This window comes from Pteropus medius, unplaced genomic scaffold, assembly GCF_902729225.1.
Source record: "Pteropus medius unplaced genomic scaffold, Ma_sr-lr_union100, whole genome shotgun sequence".
Lineage (NCBI taxonomy): Eukaryota > Metazoa > Chordata > Mammalia > Chiroptera > Pteropodidae > Pteropus > Pteropus medius.
Genome location: NW_024344253.1, coordinates 3,544,068 through 3,559,909, shown reverse-complemented (window position 1 = coordinate 3,559,909; position 15,842 = coordinate 3,544,068). Strand labels below are relative to the sequence as shown.

At 37.9% G+C, this 15,842-nt stretch overlaps 1 long non-coding RNA gene across 3 annotated transcripts in view; it reads left to right on the top strand.

Moving 5' to 3' along the window:
- Window positions 1-137: 137 nt before the first annotated feature.
- LOC120607828 (uncharacterized) overlaps window positions 138-15,842 on the top strand; it is a 270,547-nt gene continuing 254,842 nt past the window's right edge. For all 3 annotated transcript variants that reach the window (XR_005654245.1, XR_005654246.1, XR_005654244.1), the window contains exon 1: window positions 138-402. This is a non-coding gene — a long non-coding RNA (uncharacterized LOC120607828). The remainder of the gene's footprint in view (window positions 403-15,842) is intronic.

Sequence of the window (15,842 nt, the reverse complement as noted above, 5' to 3'; positions counted from 1 at the left end):
AGTGAGCCCATGCACTGAGTGTTTAATCAGCCTCTTCTGGCAGCATACAAACATCTCTGCTGGGGGCAGGGGGGTGGGGGTCTGTGTGTGTTTATCTAAAGTCAGTTTACCTGCACTCTTTCCCAGACTCCAAAAAGACAGAGCCTCATCTAGATTGGGCTGTCACTTGCTTGCCTTTCTTCCTCTGATTGGCTTTAGATAATAAAGAAAAATTCTGTAGTTACTTTAGAACTGAATATAGCGGTAAATTCACATCAGGCTGTCCTTCCCTCTCCCTCCTGCTCCCACTTCAGCAGTTTGTTTCAAACTTTGGGATCTTTAGGTCACAGAGAAATCAAAGGTGTTAATGTGACTGTAAAGAACTTGGCCCACCAGCAGCGTTCAGTGTGGATCAGACATCAGGTAACACCGTCTGTTATTTCTTGTCTTGGATTTCTATGGAATGCAGTTCTTAATTGGACCTTGTTTAGATATGACACTGGCTTTCAGAAAGGTGCCCATTTTGACCTCACCAGTTATGCAAGAGAAAGGAGTGAACCCCTGAAAGTGTGTTGAGACATTCTGTAACTCATCTAGTCTGACACTACGTGAATATTCCCTTGCCCTTTAGAAAAAAGGAAGTCAAGCCCAATGAGACTCTTAGTTCCAAGTGAGGCTGAGAAACTTTACAATTTACTTTGTTTTCTTTCCCCTACCATTTCTTTAATTAAATTTTTATAGAGTAAACTCTAATTATCATCTACGTCATTATTAGGTGCTTGATTCTATCAAGCACCTTCATATCAACATGCAGCTGAAGAGGTTAAAAAAACAACTTTAACATTAAACAAATAGTTTAATTTCCTTTGCATTGTTGATATCAGTAAGAGTAATTGCTAATGTTTGTTGAGTACTTTCTATAGACAAATGCTTTGCATCCAATTTATCTTAGGAGGTGAAAGATAAGTACTATCAGCCCTATTTTAAAAATAAGGAAACGGAGTCTCAGAGAGGTAATTTGCCACAAATGTAATAAGTCACAAGGTCAGGACTGGCACCTGGACTGTCTGTCTTTATAATAGCCATTCCTCAAGTCTGCGCAAGGAAACGGGGCAATATGAGGCACAAGTTGAAGGCTAAATCAGTTTTTATGAGAAAGAGTTGGACCCCTGGCCTCTTCTTCCATCTAGCTTCCAGAACTCTTATAGCTGCATGCGAACCCCTCAGGCAGAACTCTGGGACTCTCCTCTGAGTAAACTTAGTGGCCCTCATGAAAAAAGATTTCTCCATATTGTCATTTGTAGCTCCTCAACCATAGAATCCTAAGGTGAAATCCACCAGTTTAGAGTCTGAAATCATATTTGAGAGTAGTCTGTCCTTAATCATATGTCTTCAAAGATAATTAGGGAGACCAGAGAGTAGGAGAATTGGTTAGGTGTGAGCCAAATTTGATTACTATTGGATGGATATTTAAGTTTTAAGAAATCAAATATTCAAAACTTTTGATTTTGTTTATCTGCAGATTCTGGCTAGAATTTAAGGCAAGAGAACAGTGGTGATAAATAATAATCTCAGTTAGAATTGCATGTTTGTTGCCCAGAACAGAGGGCCGTCATCCAATTATTAGTCTGGACCTTTTTTTAAAAAACAATTTACCTCTCGAATCTTATTTCTGCTATGGGTAAGCTCAAGGGTTTTCTAGGGAAGGGGAGGACTAGATAAAATAAGAGGATCAGGAAATTTAAGAGGGAGTAGAGTTATGAAAACTGATTGGCATCATCATGTATTTATTCATGTATTTAGTTGACAATGCCAATTGCTTCTAATATTTTAAGTATTTAAAGTTAGATGGAGACAGCCTAATCTGTATTGCCATTTATCCTGCATATATTTGTTGAACGTCTATGATAGCACTGTGGTAGGTGTTTGGGATACATGGATAAACAACATTTTTGCTCTGCTGGAACTTATATTCTAGTAGGCAGTAGAAGATAAATGTAATAAGCAAGCAAAATATGGAAGGTGAGGAAATGATTACGTCAGTCTGAGTCCTATGAGAAACAAATGCCAAGATGGGTTAAATGTGTCGATTTTATTAGCAGAATGACTGTATGAGAGGAAATGAGGGGGTAGGAAGAAAAGGCCAGAGCTGGGAAAGTCAGAGCGAGTGGTCAGAGCATGGTGCAGGTCTGAGCTGAATGGAGGAGAGAGGGAGGCAGAGTTAGATGGAGACAGCCTAATCTGTAGTGCAGTGTAAGGAAAGCTGGCAAGTCCATTAGAGAGTCCTGGAGCCACAAAGTCAGGCACCAGAGAGGTCCCGTGTCTCCCTGGAATGAGCCTGCTTTAGCATTCCTGCCATACTCAATCATTGGCTGGGAGTAGCCCTGAGACCCTTGCTCAGCTATGCTCCTGTGGTTGGATATCTGAGAGGCACATTCTCATGAGAAAGCCATAGTGAAAAATGCTATGGAAAGGAAATAGAGCAGTGAAGAGGAGACTAAAGACTGCTAGTGGGTGGGAAGTTGCAATTTAAAATTGGGCCATTAGGTAGCCTCAATGAGAAAGGAGCATTTGAATAACATCTTGAAGGAGGAGTGGGAGCTAGCCATGAAGATATGAATGGGAAGAACATATCAAAAAAAGCCTGTGCAAAGGCCCCCAGGTGGACTGTATCTGGCATGTCTAAGGAACAAGGCCAGGGTGGTTAGATGGAGGGACTGAAGGGAAGGGTAATAGGAGATGTGACTGCAAATGTAAGAGGTCCCCACCCATGCAGGGTCTTGCAGGCTTTTACTCTGTCTGTGTAGGGTAAGAAGCCATTGAGATATTTTGAATAGAGAAGTGACATGACTTAACATGTTTAACAAGGATGGAAGCAGAGAGAGTAGGTCGGAAGCTATCGCAGTAATCCAGTTGAGAAATGTGGTAGCTTGAGCTGAGGCAATAGCAATGAGGGCAGTGGGGATCAGTGGAACTGTGGGTAAAAATCTGAAGTAGAAACAACAGAGTTTCCTGAGATTGGATGTGGAGTTTGAGGGAAAGAGAGGATTCATGATAACTCTAAGACTCTTGAGTACCAAGCAAATGGAAGTTGCCACCAATTGAGATAGAGAAATAGTTTGGAGAGCTTGTGGTAAAATAGTAGTGCTTTTTTTTTTTTGAAAGCTTGTATACCAAGAGCTCAGTTTTGGAGAAGTCAATTAGTTATCGAATGAGATGTTGAGTATACAACTGGATATATGAGTTTGGAGTTCACAAAAGAAGTCTCAAATGGATTTACAAAATTTATTATATCTCTGGTAGTAAGCAAGATCACAAAATATCTAGAACTATAGTCCACAAAGCAGCATAATAGAGTGAACTAGTGTTCATTAAATGTTAAATATATATTCATGACCAAATTCAGTCTTTGTAAAATAAATATACAATAGAACTTACCTACTTTCAATTATCTTGTTAAGCTAATTTTAGTAAATATTTTGTTGTTTGCCAACCAATGTAATGAGGATGGCAAGAGTTAAAAGTTAAAATCAATGAACTGACCTTATATTAGGAGTTAAGAGATATAAGAGCTTCTGAGTCAGGACCTTTTTAAAATATGCATATGCTGTCTGGTTGGAGAGGTAAGACATATGCTCGAAACAATTAGAGGACAAAAGAATAGTATATACCATTAATAGTCATTGTATTCTGATAAAGCAAAGTGCTAACTATTGCATTATGTGAGACCAGGAAAGTATAGTGTCAGGAGAAACAGTAGTGTGTCCCACAAGCAGAAAGTGCAAAATGAATTGAAGGATATAGAGATTAATGTGAGTTGCAGGAAAGCTGCCACAGGGAGAAAGCAGAACTTAAAAGTACAGAAGTCATTTCCAAGAGTGAAAGATGTTAGAGGACCAGAAAGGAGAGTGTCCTGCCTGGGGAAGAGAGAATTAGGTAGGAAGATTGATAGGAATATACATCCATACATAGGATTTGATGTTCAGGCAAAGTGGATTAGGGGAATGTAGATGAGAGATCAAATTCATATTTCAGGAGAATAAAACTGTCAACTCTTCTGAACACATGGGACAGGTTGGGTAGGAAGATCTTTTAGGAAGGTTAGGAATATGAAATGAGAGAGCTTGTGGATAGAGTCTGAAAAATTGCAAATATTCTGTAAGAGGAAAGGTCCCCAGATTTCTTCCTAACTTTTAGAAGGTCTGGACCCAGAGGTCAAGAAGTAGATGAAGAGGTAGGACAGAGTAAGTGGAGAAGTACTTAAGGTGGTCATATAAATATTTAAACACCCAAGGGTAATAGCAAATGGGAATGATTTATAAATGAGAAATCAAAAGAAATTTCAAAAAGAGAGTTAGAATAGAGAGGATGAGAATTTTATAGGTAACAAAGTGAGTACAAAATAAAAGCTTAGATTAGAGATTTTAGATTGAAAACCACAGAGAAATAAAATAGTGGCAGGAAGAGAATTGAAGGAAACTAAAGGCAAAAGTAAATATTTCTAGGATGTATATGTGAAAAGATTTCTGGGGTCTTTTTGAAAGCACGTGCTGTTAAAAAAGTGGGTGCTCTCTCTCTTTATGACTCTTTCTCTCTCTCTCTTTCTCTCTTTCTCTCTCTCTCTTCTTTTCTTTTTTATGACTTCTCAGACTTCTGGAGGCCAAAGTAATGTCAGCCTAAGGACAGAGAGTTTCCTTCTCATACTATATCTCTGAAATAATCATTTAAAATTTCCTAACCCTCAGATTTATTATGTGCAAACTATTCCATCTCTGTTCTTATTACCCTTGACTCTTACTCTCCCACGTCACTGGGCAATGTGAATTTTTTCATATCTTTTCCTTCTCCAATAGTACTCTGGATGGGATTTAATCACCATATGCAAGTAACAAACAGGTATGTGAACAGAGCAACCACATAAATTACACGAGATTTCTGGTACTACTTTATTTTCATTCTAGCATAGTCTATATAGTTAGATTGACAATACACACATTTTTTTTTTGTTAGGAAATTTGAGTTTTATTATGGTGTAGAGTGTACATGGGGAAAAGGCAATAGGCGTCAGGACAGTCTGCAGTGCAAGCGCTCATCCACTTCAACTCTCCGTGGCGCTGGGCAGAGTTGATCTCTCCTCCCTTCTGTTTTCACCCGGCCTCCAGGACTCCTCACTCTCTTGATTTCACTCCTACCTCACTGGTCTCTCCTTCTTAGCTTTTCTGCTGGTTCCTTCTATTTCCCTTAGCCTCTTAAAATTGGAGTAGGGCTCAGTTGTTGGTGCTCTTTTTTTTCTCTATTCTTGTCTACTCGCTCCCCAGGGATCTCACTTAGTCTCATCCTAATGGCATTTATATGCCAAGCCTCTGAATTTATTTATGTCTCCAGCTTAGACTTCTCTCCTGCCCTTGCATCTTAGGCTGTTAACTCTGCTTAGAACTCACTTCCCCCAGATATCTGTATGGCTTTTTCCTCACCTTTTTCAGGTCTTTGCCAAGATGTCACTTTCTCAGTGAGGCCTACCTTGACCACACTCTGGAAAACCACAAACCTCTCTCTCTGATTCTAGCAATCCCCCTCACTTTGCTCTGTTTTTGGCCACAGCCCTTATCATCTTCTACGACACTCTACAATGCAGTCTTTTGTTGGTTTGTTTGTTGTCTGTCTTCTTCACTAGAGTGCAACTTTCATATAGTGAAGAGTTTTGCCTATATTCTAAGTGCTTAGAACAGTCTGGATACCTAGTGGACACTCAATAAATGATTGTTGGATAATGATTATTATCATCTTCCATTTGCTGTTCCAGTATATGTCAGACCTAATTCATGGACTTGGAAATCAACACTCAAAAAGCTTAAATAACTTATCAAGGGGTTATATATCCAGTAAGCAGTAAAAGAAGGCTTTAAGTCTGGGACTTTCTGGTCCCAAAGCTCCATTTCGGTCCACTATATCATCCTATCTCTATTTTTTCCTAGTTATAATGAGATATCATAGTACGAAGTTTAACTACATATATCATTTCATACCTAGAATAATACATTATGCATGACAAACAAATTTTATTGTTTTGGTGATTTGTGGAATAGATTTTTAAAGACTAGACATAGTCTATAGCCATTTTTTCTTAGGATTTTCTTTTTTTTTTTTTTAAAGATTAGACTATAACTTTTCTGTAAGGTATACCAGAAGTAAACCAGTACCCCCACCCCCTCCAAATTCTACTAGCAGACAGAAGTGCACATGTATGGTTAACCATGCTGCTTTCTCTTTGAACATTATACAAGTTTTTTTCAGGCTGAGTTTCCTAGAATTCCAACAACTGCTGAATTTAGCTCAAAGGAATACTTAACTAAATCAATTGTTGGGACTTTTTGGAGATAAAGGAAGCAGCTGTTTTTTGAACACAGCCTCAGTTACCTAATAGCCTATCAGAAATAGCCACAGATAAAAAATAACCTCTTAACAAACCAAACACACATAGCAAAATAATCCCTCCAGACACCCATCAAACAAAATAAAAGTGTTTTGTAGTTTATGTCCCTTCTCATGTGCATATAGCATGAGAAATTAATATTTAACATATTTGGTATCTTACACTTTAGTTTCCTCTGCCTCAACTTACAAATGGACATGAAAACAATCAGCATCATGAAAAGTATTAGCATTGCTTCAAACTAGGGAAAACAGAGGCTAAACAGTCTATAACTATTATTCATTCCACCAAGATCAAGGATGACAGGTGCCTCAACACCTATGAATTCTCCTCTAACAATTTACCACTCACACATGTAAACCCTGTGGTGTTCATAGCCCACACACAGTGCGCACTGCAGAGCAGATGAAAAGGACCATCTAGGTTGAGCTTTAAATGTATTTGTTTTGAGTCAGAGCGTTTGGTGAGGACTGTTTGCCTTACTCACTTTCCTTCCTTTGTTAGCAGTGTAAGGAAGCTGCCCTTTCCTCGGCATTGTTTTCAGGTTTGGGTGTTTTCAGAAATGCTGTTCCACTCTGATACCTTCACTTGATGCTTTCATTTTTAGCCAGTCAATTCAACATAATATTTAAAATATTTGGACCAAAGAATGTTTCTGAACTCAAAAGCATTTTGAATGATATCCACAATCTTGAGCACATACTAAACTGGATGTTTAAATTGTCCAGTTCGCTTCTGTGTATATTCAGCTGCTTTTTGAACTTGAAAAGTTTGAGCTTTCTTTGCTTTTTGTTTTGAAAAATTATTTCTTCCTTTCCTCTTCAAGTTGATGATTTTAGTTTAAAGAGTAACTAATTCCAAGTTTTTTTTGTTGGTATAGCAAAATAGATACCCTTATATCTGTATTGGGATCATAAATGCAAATAGAGAAGTTGAAACTGATCATTGAAGAGCTATCCTCCCCATAAAGAAGTAATTGACCATAGTTCTACTAGGTCCCCAAATTTAGATATGGGGATTCCTAGTTCTAATATTTAGATCTCAAACACCTGTATTCCCTAAGAAGTTTCAAAGAACAGCATAGAAATGCAATTTGAGAACTGGATATAGAATTGTAAAGAGGTGTCACTATAAATGGAAGCCCAAGTACTCTGAGTTCTGATCATCTGTTCATTCATCTATCCATACATGACACTTTGATTAAACATCTATTGACTGTGTAACCAACATCATGCTCTGTGCTAGAGACAGAGATGAACAAGACAATGAACTCTTTTTAGTGAAGAAGACAGGAAGTAAACAGAAGACAGGTAAATACTGTGTGAAAAGTGCTAGGTCACCAAGGTCAGACTCAGGGCAGAGGCAAGGATGGAGTTCAGCTAAGTCATCCTGGCAGAGAAGACAGCTGAAATGAGTGTTTAAGTCTTTAGATTTGTACTTTTAGGGGTTAATAACCGAGAGAGTGAGTCAGGGTTGGGGGTAGAGAAACAAAGGGAAAATTGTATAACCATAGCCTCTGATTTTGTAGATCATCATAGACAAAATGTATAATCTTCTCAGGTGCAGATTTCTTAGCATATGATGAAATGGCATACTTACCAAATGTTCATGTATTGGTTTATAAATACTAGTTTATTATGTAAGCTATGTGGTGTTTCAAAGACTAAACACAAATATTATACATATATTTGTGTCTCTATATTTATCGATGATCCTTAACTAATTCACATATATCAAAATTTTGATTCTCTGCTATTAGAAAGATAATAAACGCAAGTGGTTTTGGAATCACAGAAACACAGTCTTACATTCCAACTTTTCCAAGTACTAGTTGGATGAACTTAGAAAAAAATCACCTAATAGCTCAGAAATTCTGTTGCTTCAGATGTAAACTGATGTTAACAGTTTTCACAAATTTTTTTGATCGAGGTTAAATGAATCTTTAGGTAAAGGTGGTCATGGAGCATAACAGATGCTTAGTAAATGGCAACTATTATTATTAATAGTAGTGTCTTATTTTATAGTCAAGTTCTTAGAAAGATCTGTTAAATCTTGCAGGCATATTATTATTTCTTTCAGTGCTTTCACATTTGCTGAAGGCCTCTTTCTATACATATAACCCAATACAATAATTGACTGGTTCAGAATGACTAGAGACTCATTTTTTTCTAGTTAAGCTTTAAATCTATTTGTTTTGAGTCAGAGCATTTTGGTGAGGACCGTTTGCCATTAGAAAGTTATCAGATGTGTTCATTTCCAACATAGGGAAACTGAGGCACAGATGAACGCACTGATTTGAACAGGGAGCCAGTTCATTAAATGTTACATTCTCTGTCCAGCAATCTTTCCATTAGGCTGACTATGGAAATTTTGGGAAGCTTGCTTTGATTCTTGTCATTATGGAAATATATGATGAACTTATTCATTTAGATTGGCTTTTAGGCAGAGCTATCACTCTGAAATCAAGGGTGTAAGCCAGTTATGTTAAAATGGATTTAATGGCAAAGCAAGAAATGAGCCAGCTGTTGGTGTGTCTGCCTTTCCGTCCATTTCACTATTAAGCCTGAAGGCTCTGAAGTTTTGCTTACTGACCGATTGGATTTCAGATAATGGTAATTCTGGCCAAAAGATTTTCGGAAATATGTGTTTTGAAAGAGGCTAATTGAAAGTTTACATCGAAAATATTTAATAGGTCTCTTCTTTGGTGAAATGGATGCTTTGTAGGGCCAGTGATTATTGGATCTCTCAGATAGACTTTAAAAAGGAACCTAAACAAAACAAGACAAAACAAAAAACCCCAAACATTTTATTTAGAATTTTTACTTTATTTTAGCATAGTATGAAAAATCTTTGTTATTTCATCATTGGATCCTCTACTTTTCTTTCCCTTCCCCCGTCTTGCCTCTCTTCTTTTCGATGAGATTCTAACTGTAGGAGTTAGATTGCTTAATGTGTGCCCAGGGCAAAGAGCGAAAGAATTGCATTATGCAGTCATGCAATGGTGTGGGTGGGGTGAGAATTTAAGGGAACACTTAGTTCCAAGAAATACAGTTGCCACAAACAGATCCGTAGGAAATCTCTTAGAGCTGGAGGTTAATTAGAGTCCCTATTTCCTGTGAAATTTGAAGGTCTAGAGTACAGTCCAAATAGCTGCCACTTTATACCCATGTCAGTTGTCCATCACTCATTTTCTGAAAGTCTCAGCAACAAAAATATTCCTTTGTACATATCTAATTTTAATCTTGTAATATAAAAACGTTTTTGGAAGAGAAATTTAAACCCAATTTAAATGAAAATTCCCTTCTAAGAGAAATTCCAAAGAACAGTCTGCTCTTTGCTATGGACCTTGGAATTCTTAAAGATGAAATCCTAAGCCATTATAGTATAACAATAGTAACTAGACCTCTATAGGCAGTCTCTGAATAGGGGAAAAATAGTAATTCCGTTGGGAAAGAAAGGTCAAGCCAGATGACTATCTCTGGTTCATTTTGTCCATGGTTTGCCCATTTGACATTTGATTTTTATCAAGCTATATTCTTATTCTTTACCTTTATTTACATATCTCTTTTGGAAATGGATATGAGTGAAATAAAAATCACATCCTTTTAGGGTGTGAGGCAGACCCATTTTCCTTTCTTTGAATTTACCAAATCTCTGTATAAGAAAGCAAGACAATGCATTTTAGCATGGCCTAATGGAATAAGGATTATGTCTCCTGGAGCTATTGAAGGTAGTCAGCTCAGTTCCAATGGAGCAGTGTAAACACTTTCAGTCTATGTTGAATTTCGTGTGACTCCTGGGTCTTCTCTCCTTTCCCACAAATCTACCAAGCATGAATTTACATGCTGACAAATGGAATGCAAACACATGGTATGCAATGGGTGCACGATAAGTGAAATGTACAAAGAGGCTTTTACGGGCCATTACAAATGGTAGCCCCCAAATGCCACATTATTTATAAAGAGAAGCGGTGACTTCTTAAATAGAGCTAAAATAAAGAAGGGTTTGTCCACAAAAAAGAATGTAATGATTCAGTTCTGTGCATTTGTTTATTGATGACCACTTTTTCCCCTTACGTCTTGACATTCCACTCAAAGCAAATTGCACGATCTTCCCCTTGGGAACCAATTCAGAGCTTAGCTTTATTTACAAGCTTCATTATACCAAAGAGCAAAATGTTCTAGCTGAATAAATGGATATTACATGGCAGCCCACTGACCTCTCTATTTGGGAGAAATATTCGACTCCTACGGAAAAGTCCTAAATGTTAGCTGACTCATGGTCAGTTTTTTTTTTTAATTTTTGTTTTTAATTGGCCCAATTTTGTTTCACTGACTTTTCCCTCCCCCCTTCTTCTCCTTCTATCTTCCTTCCTTCCCTTTTACATTTCTTCCTTTCCTTTCCTTCCTTTCCTTCCCTTCTCTCTCTCTTTCTTCTCTTTTCTTTTTTATCTTCTTTCTTCTTCTCCTCCCCTTTCCTCTTCTCTTCTGGCATTTCTTTACTTTATTTTTTAGAGGATTCTGCAATAAACAAGGAAGAGCTTTGGCTGCTAAGCTGAACTTTTAAATCTCTCAACTCCCTTTCCTTTAAAGGTACCAAGTTCACACAACATTAGAGTTTCACCTTAACAAGAGATGGGTGATAGGGTGCAGCATGGGAGGAAGTCTAATTTTGGTACCCTTTGGGAATGCTGTGATATCAGGGCATTTACACATAAGCTTCAAGAGAAGTGGGGAGACAGCTGAGGAAATGATCCTTTGTCTCTGGGGCTCCAAAAACTGCTAGTAACACCATGAGTAGTCAGGAAACTCACCTTGATATAGGAGGCTGTTGAAAAGACATATACTTCAGTTTAGGAGATTGATTAATTATTATTGGTGAGAGGTACTTTTGAGTGTACGATCCAAGTATCTTTGACTTCAGCCTGAAGGAACCTGAACTTGGATCCTGAGTAAGAGCTGTAAAGACCAATAGAATATGCTACCCTATTCTTATTGCTAATAAGAAACTCTAAAGATAGCGCTGGATTGGTAAGCTATGAGCATGAGTAAGTGGAGAGAAGAGAGAAGTACAACAGAAAGAGACCAACGTGACTGAATCTGCAGCTGCTATAGAGGAAGCTACTAGAGGAAGGGCAGAGAATTCCAACAAAGGACTAGGAATGTGTGGAAGCCCCCTGGGATCAAAGGCATGGGAGAGGGCTTGGACTTTTAGGAGGAGATTGCCCTGCCCTCAAGGCTGCGGTCTCAAGAGTCAAAGGTAATTACAGTTGCTACGATGCCCTTGACATCCTCCCTGGCTCTCTAGAACTGGTGTGGCCTGGGGAAAGTTTTCATTGCATGGCTATTCCAGTATCAAAGTATAAACTCAAACTTTACAGAATTTTTTTTGGAAAAGAAACTAGATTTTTCTAAAGTCATTTTGGTAAGGTGTTGGAATTACCGCTGAAAGTCCTTGTTTCTCACAGCAATGTTACTGCAGTTTTTATTCCTATCTCTGTCATTAGCTCTTGGTTCTTTCCACCAACTAATACATTTGGAGCTTGTATCCAACATTCTGACTCAAGCAGCATGCAGAATTAATCTCATATCATGGCCAGTTTTATTTCTGGTCTCTCATCCAAACATGCACAGAGTTCTTGGTTATTACCTGTATCCTCACTACCTAAACAAAGCCTGTCTTGTCTCTCCTCCCTTTCCCTCCTTGCCTTTGGTCACAGAATTGTTATTCTCAAGTAAAACATACCTAAATGAGTCTAGGTATGTTTACTAATCTACATCCCTCAAAGTTTTTAGGTTGATCTGAATGATACATTTGGTGGTGAAAACACTTCCTATTGTCTACATGGAACGTAAGGTTAAGCATTCATGCTTACTTTACTGAGTGGTCAGCCCATGCATGAAAAGAAGTAATCCTTTCCCCAAGGAACTAGCTTGAAATCAGCAAGTCTATTGTGGGAATTATATTCTACATATCGCCAGGTGTCGAGTTGGTGCCTACGTGGTTAGTTTGGAAAGGATGAATCTCTTGAGTGACGTCTTGGTTTCAAACGTGTTGGTGGGAATCAAATGATAACTGAAAGTCTCTTGAGACCTAAAACTCTGTTCACGATGTGAACCTTTTCAGTACCATACACCTTAACTAAATGATTGCAGTGGCATGGTTGCGTCCATGCATTCAGTGAGTATTTGTTGTGTATTTATCTTGAACCAGGCACTATATGCAGGGTTGACAATAGGGTTCTGGATAGTGTGGACGCTGTCTCTCCTTTATTGGGCCTTAGATGTCAGTGGCTAAAAACAGACATGAGAAAAGCAAACACATAAGCACAGTTTTTGGTGGTGTTAAGTACTCTAGAGAAAACAAAGCAGGGCTTTCGGAGTTACTGGTTGGGGTGGCAGCATGGTGACTGTTTAGCTAACTTAGACTGAGAAGTCAAGGAAGGCCTCTCACAGGACGTAATACTTGAAATGGTCCAAGCTGAAAACTCAGGGATCTTTCTGAGTTAGATTTCTCTTTTCATAGTTCTGGACCTATAAATTTAGCTAAGCACTTACTTAGTTTTTATTTGCTCTTTCTGAACTAACCAAACATTTTGTTGTTGCCGTAGAAATACTTATTAAGCTTGCAAATTGAGCATAGGGAAGAGTTTGCCTGTTTCCTTTTAAATATCTCACAACTAGGGAAAACTGCCTCCAGGTAATGAATGATACTGATTAAAAAAATAGCCTCATGACTTTAATAGCCAGACTTTAGCAATGAGCATAGTTATTTGAGAGATAATAGATTTTTTCCCCAATAAAATTGACTTTGCTTTTAGTAATTCTATGTATTTAAACCCACTCCAACATTGTTGGTGTGGAAGGTATGTCTTTTTGATGGCTTCCTAAGCAAACAAGTTACCAAAAATGTTATCTCAGTCTTTTCAGAATTTAGCTATGTGAAAAGAGATGTAATTCAGGTAATTCTCAACCATGGTAAAACCACATGCCTGCTCAGAAAACATACTTCACCCAATGTCTAACGCCCACCCAAACTCACTCAAAGTTTCTTTCTTTTTTTATTTTTATTTAAAAAAAAAACCACCCAGCTTTGTAGAGAGATAATTTACACACTATACAATTCATCCATCGAAGTGGCTTTTTAGTATATGTGGAGCTGTGTGTATCTCACCACAATTAATTTTAGAATGTTTTTATTACTCCAAAAATAAACCCATACCCCTTAGCCATCCCTCCCAATCTCCCTGTATCCATAGGCCTTGGCAAAAGATTTGCTTATTCTGGATATTTTGTATAAAAGGATTCATATAATGTATGGCCTTTTGTTCCTGACTTCTTTTAGCTAGCATACTGTTTAAAAAGTTCATCCATGTTGTAGGATATATTGTAACTTCTTATCTTTTTATTTCCAAATACTATGCCATTTCACTTATCTATCCATCAGTTGATGGACATTTGGGTTATTTCTACTTTTTGACTATTATGAACATCACTCAAAGTTTCTTATTCCATCCTTTCATTTAAAAGCAAAACTTCCACTTCTTCACTGCACAGATCTAAATTCAGAGACAGGAGAGCACTGGAGTAGTCTAATTATACAATTCTTGTTGAGGTGTAGATGACAGATTACTAAATGCATTTTAGTAAGTTGAGAGTTATAACTCAAATAAACTTTGAATTGGTGAAATAATTGCATATGCTATTTTTCGAGAATTGAAGATTTACTTTCCAGTGCTCTTTTCTTGCTCTGGTTGCTACCTGTCACTGTTTTCTCCACACCCGCAAACTTCCCAAGGAAGAAGTTTAGCAGCCACTTCTGAAAAGGTGCCAATCTTTTCAACAGTTCTATATTTAATCCTTTCTTATTTTCTTCTGGTCACATTCGATTTTTCTTCTCTATAGTAATTATCTTTGGGCAAATAAAAAGATTATTATCCTCAATTTTCTCACTGACCGTAATTTCAACATCTCCATAACCTTTTCCCATTCTACGACCACCACTTTCTATCTTTCAGCTCACTTCTTCCAGGACCTTAATTCCAACAATTCGATCCCACCTAGATCTCCAGTCCACTGATCTTACTACCTTTTCATGGTCTGTCACCCTCTTGATGTCCTCTCTTCCCTCTCGACCAAGCTTAAATTCCATTTATAATCAGTATAGTCATTCCCTCGCATATACTCTCAATTCTTTTTCTTGTTTTAGCCTCAGTGTTTTTTCTTGTCAAAGCCACTAGGTGCACCTCCTTGTTTACTACACACTTACACCAGTGAATCGGAACAGGACCAGAGAAAAACAAAAAACCTTGCCTCACTGATAGTTTGTACAGATATGTCCCACTGAACTAATGATGACTACTCCAGGTGGGGCTTCTCTGTGTTATGCTTCATCCTCAATGCTACCTGGAAATTATGTTCCCCTAATCTATTGACTTTCTCACTTTTCTAGGTAATTTTGCCTTCATCTCTCCTCAAACCTCAAAAATCTTATGTCATCCTCAGTCACAACTGAAAGAGAATTCTCCAGACACTAACCACCATATTTACCCATCTACCAGCATCTGTACCCATTAGCTCTACCATCTGTACTTCTTAGACAACAAATCCTTCCACTCGTATGCTAGATCTCATCCTTTTTTACCTACTAAAGGTCATTGCCCTGACAATTCCCCTTTTTCTCCCCTGCTATATTGATTTTTCACTTTTTGGGAATGTAATTATCAATATACACATATACGATTATATTTCCTATCTTAAAATAAACAGTGAAAAAGTTTTCTGCTGACTCCACCATTTCTGCCAATTACCACCCATTCCTTGGCTTCTTTGCAGCAAAACTCTTTGAAACAATTGCCTGTATCAACTACCTTCTGGAAATCTTCACTAGAAGAGCTAATCAACAGCTCAAACTTAATAAATCTAAACTGGAATGTCTGACCTTTGCCCCTGCATTCTTCTCCAATTGTCTCCATCTTAGTTGATGGCAACAGCACTCTTAATTACCCAGAGCCAAATTCTAGAGTTACCCTGATCTTCACTTTCTCTCACGTCCCATAGTCAGTTAGAAAATCTCTTTTGCCCCAATTTTAGACTATATACTTCATCTGATCAATTCTCAACATCTCTTCAATTAGTATCTAGTAGAAGCCCACTGTTGTCTTTCACTCGCCTCATTGGTTTCTCTGTTTTCATCTTTGCTCCTTAGCATTTGTTTCAGTAAGTCAGATCATGTCACTCTCCTGCTCAAAACTTAAGTCAGATCATGTCACTCTCCTGCTCAAAACTCTCAGTGTAAAACCTGAAATACTAACAGTGGCTTATGAAATCTGACCTCACCTACCTTCTATTACTCTTTTCCTCCTACTCATATAAGCTGATGTGCTCCATCTCAAGGCCTTGCCTCTCTGCCTGGAACTCTCTTCCCTTAG